The following is a 4,423-nucleotide window of genomic DNA, read 5'->3' on the forward strand; positions in this document are numbered from 1 at the left end:
GTAAAGGCTGTGCAGGAGGAGGTGGTGAGTGTCAAGAGGAAGCGAAGTTAAGGGTTAAAAAGGTTCGGAGAAAGTAGAAATCATTGTCGAGTTTCTCCTTTTTCAGCCGTGCAAAACCAATGATGCTCCTTTCTTCTTCCCGGGCCCAGGCAGATTGCTTTTGCTGCAGCACTCGGGGTTTTCCGGTATTGGCCCCGTGACCAGGCCGGTAATCCTTTTAGAATACTGGAGTCTGGGCCAGATCTAGAGAGTTCCCAGGTATGATCATGGGAGTGAAATCTGGAGGCTATATACATGATGGGACAGAATCTCAAAATAATCCCTACACTACCAGTTCACTATCACAGTGGTTCTCAACCTTTTCCTCATCATGACACACTTGATGGACAATGCTCACATTTGTGACCCACTGCTCATTACAAGCCAGGGCAAAATAAAAAAAAAGGTTCCGTATTACTTTTATTGTTAAGAATGACACAAGGGAAAGATAAGAGTACTCTCTGAACAGAAATTACATAAACAGTAAACCTTCCATACCAGAACAGCACCAATTTCCAGCACTCAAACTGTAACCACCTTACCTAAGAAAAGGCAACATTGAAAATATTACACCAGGCCTTCAATACTCCTCCTATTAGGAAAATGGACCAAGCCAGGCTGCTATCGAGCCCTACACAGAAACTACACGCCAGCAGAAAACCTCACCTGAATCACGTGCTGACCCTCACTAACAAAGAATAAACAGATTATAAAGCATAAATGGAAACATGCAGACCAAAACTGAACTGGAAACCGCAACAAGCCAGAGAGACTGTATGCAGTGCAACAAAGGAAAAAGAGAATAATCACCAGTCCTCAAAACAAATCAAGAAATATAAAATCAATAGCAATAAAACTATAATAATAAAAAGAACAGATTATTTCAAAACAGCTGATGAATGGAATACCCAATAATTAAAAACGTATATAATTAATTTATAGACACCAATAAAATATTTCAAAACAACAGACACAAAAACCAAATAATTAAAAATAAGGATAAAAGAATGCTCTGCTCTCCATAACTGGGAACATTGCAGGTGCCCTTAGATTGTTGTGAATTAGCAAGGGGGTGGGGGGAAGTTGCTAGCAACTTTCTCCTCTCAGTCACACACAAGGTCTCTCTTTCACTTACATAGGCTCTCAGTCACACACATGCAGGCTCTGAATCACACACTTACATACATGCTGTCAGTCTCACACACACAGGACCTCATTCTCACACAGGCTGTCAATCATATACACAGGTTCTCAAACACACACTTACACATGTAGGCTCTGAATCACACACTTACATATATGCTGTCTCTCTCTCACACACACAGAGTCTCAAACACACATGCTCACTCACTCTCAATTTCTCTCTCCCCCTCCCCCCACCAAAGAGCAACTAGCAGCAGAAGCCACCTCCTCTTCTTACAACCCTTATAGCCTCAAGAAAGGAGTCCCATCAGCCCTGGGGGTTGACATTGCTCTGGGCAATGCTGCTTTTCTTCTTGGGGCCGATGCTGCGCACACTTGTACCTAAGCATGGTTTCTTCTTCCTGCGCACGCGGCTCCTGCACACCACTTCCTCTTCCGGGCCGTGGGGGTGGGAAGAAGAGAGCATGCTGCTAGTGATGCTCACTCCAGCTCTCCTGCCGCGTTCTTCCCGAGCTATCAGCATTTCAAGCCCGAGCGGAGGAAGAGTTCACATCTCACTGGGTCAGGGGGTGCAGCTGTGCCAGTGGGGGACCGGGAAGTGTGGCGACACACCTGCATGTGCTTGGTGACACGCCGACACCGGCTGAGAACCGCTGCACTAACATACACTCCATATCCACAGAAATCCCCCAAACAGCTATAAAGCTTCTCTAAGATGTTTCACTTTACAAAAAAAATATATTCATATTCTAGTATTACCTCAGTAAGAATATCATAAGCTTTCTCCATTATCAGAAACTCTGTGCCGCAACACAAAATCCTGCAAAACATATGCTCAGTACCTATGTAGCAAACTTTCCACGCCAGAACAGCTCTAATTCCCAGGATTCAAATAACAGCAAACTTATCTATGAAAAGGCAGCGCTGCAAATATTACATCAGGCACTGGATCACCAATACACCTCCTATTAGCAAACCAGAAGCCAGTCTACTATAGAACTCTACACAAAAATTACACACTAGCAGAATACCTCGTCTCAGTCACATGCAAAACACAGACAGATCCTCAGCAAATATAGAATAGACACCATAAAGTATAAATAGAAATGTGCAGACAATAACTGAAATTTTCCCAACAAATATTTTGAAACAGCAGGCATATCAAACAAAACCAATTAAAGCTAGTAAGGAAAAAAATATCCCCCACTCTCTGTACCTGGGAACCTGAGATTGTAAAACATTAGTTAGGGGGGTGGGGGGAGGATTCACAAACTTTCTCCTCTCTCTTATACACACACACTCTCACACACAGGCTCACTACTCACACACACACATACTCTCTCAGATGCTCACAGATATGCTCCCTGACTCACATGTGTACACACAAATACATGTTCTCATACGTTCCCTGACACCCACACTCACACACATTTTCAGTAACTCACACGCACACACAAACCTCCTGACGTACACATGCACATTCTCTCTCAGATGCTCACAGGCACATTCCCTCACACATACCTACAATCACAAGTTCTCAGATGCTTCCTGACATATATGCTTCCTGACTCACTTGCTCACACACACATATTAACTCATATGCACATGCTCTCTCAGATGCTCATAGACACACTCCCTAACTCACATGCTCCTTCACACACACGTATTCATACATGCTGTCAGACATTCCCTGACAAACACTCTCCTGTACTCACACACTCGCACACATTTGCCCTGACTCCCGCATATGCTCTCACTCTGTCTTCTCCCCCTCCCTATAACAAAAAATATTTGTACTTACATTGGTGGTCAGGGAGGGGGCATCAGGCATGGTGGCCCCAAAGAATAGGATCTGGGTCAGTTCTCGTTTGCTGAAGTCAGTGTCCTTTGGTGTGGGAAGGGGAGGGGGCTGGAAGGCCTTGATGGTGTGTGTGTGAGTGTGTGTGTGTGCATGTGTGTGTGTAGAGGGGGTTATTATTATATTTTGTTGTGGCCGCAGCATAAGGGGAGCCAGTGGCTGAGAGCAATTGTAAGGCAGGGCTGGCAACTGAGAGCAGTGGTGACGCAGGGTCTGGCTGCCAAAGGTTCCTGCACTGCCTCCCATCAGCACTCTGAGGCAGAGGCAAAGGCAGGTGGGAGGAGAGCAGTGGGAGCCAGGCCTATGGAGCCATTGCTGCTTCTGTCGTCACCGCAAAATGCTGCTGTAGGACCTGGTGGGGGGGGGGGGGGGGGTTGTCACAGTGGTTCTGTAGGCATGGGGCCACTGCAACCAACTTACAACCCACATGCTTGCTGCCACTGGCAGTGGTGATTTTTTTTAAGACTTACCATGAGCCTGTTTTGCTATCGAGGGTTTGGGTTGGGGGCAGGAGGACAGGCAAACACCATGTTAATCCAAATCGGCGATCTCTCCAATATGATTCACTTAGTTGTAGCTCTGCTTCCTTGGAGGGGAAGGGGAGAATGCAGCATAAGGCTGCAGAGTCAGGCCAGATTTCCACAGGCTGATTGCAGCCTAATGATGAGGTCGGACTGTCAGAGCCAAAGTGAGAGCACAGAGGAGGCACAGCACTTGGAGGGGACACCATCACAGACTGCACTGTCACCGCGGGTCCACAGCATCCCCTTAGTCATGGCTGCCTGTGTAATCGCACAAGTCACACACCCCACAAACCAGCTATGGGCTGCAGGAACTGACATGATCAGGAAGAGCCGTGGGCTTTTCCCATCATGGGCCCTTTAAATGTTTAAGAGAGGCACACGCTTAAGAATAAGGTGGTTTTCATCAAGACAGACAATAAGTAGCAATGTCCTACATCAATAAGCAGGAGGGGATGGTTTCTAACAGGCTTTACCTGAACCTGGAAAAATTTAGAAATAGGCAGTTTCTCAGAGAATGTTTCTTCTAGTTGTATACCTTTTTGGAGACAAAATTACATAGTAGATACTTAAGTTGCCAGTTTCAACCACACGAATGGTGCAGGAGCTTTTTCAGCTTGGAGCAGTCACCAATTCTCATCAACAAAGTTTCAGTATTCTGTTCCATGAGACCAGCAAGGGACAGAATAGCAGTGGATGCTTTCCCCATTCCATGGAATCAAGGATTTCTTTATGCTATTTTTACCAATTCTACTGATATCTAGGGCAATCCAAAAAACTGAGAAGGGAAGGAGGCCAAATGATATTAATAGCCCCTTTTTGGTCTAATCAAATTTGGTTTCCATGGCTGCCATGCCTAACT

The sequence above is a fragment of the Rhinatrema bivittatum genome, chromosome 4, assembly GCF_901001135.1.
Source record: "Rhinatrema bivittatum chromosome 4, aRhiBiv1.1, whole genome shotgun sequence".
Classification (NCBI taxonomy): Eukaryota; Metazoa; Chordata; class Amphibia; order Gymnophiona; family Rhinatrematidae; genus Rhinatrema; species Rhinatrema bivittatum.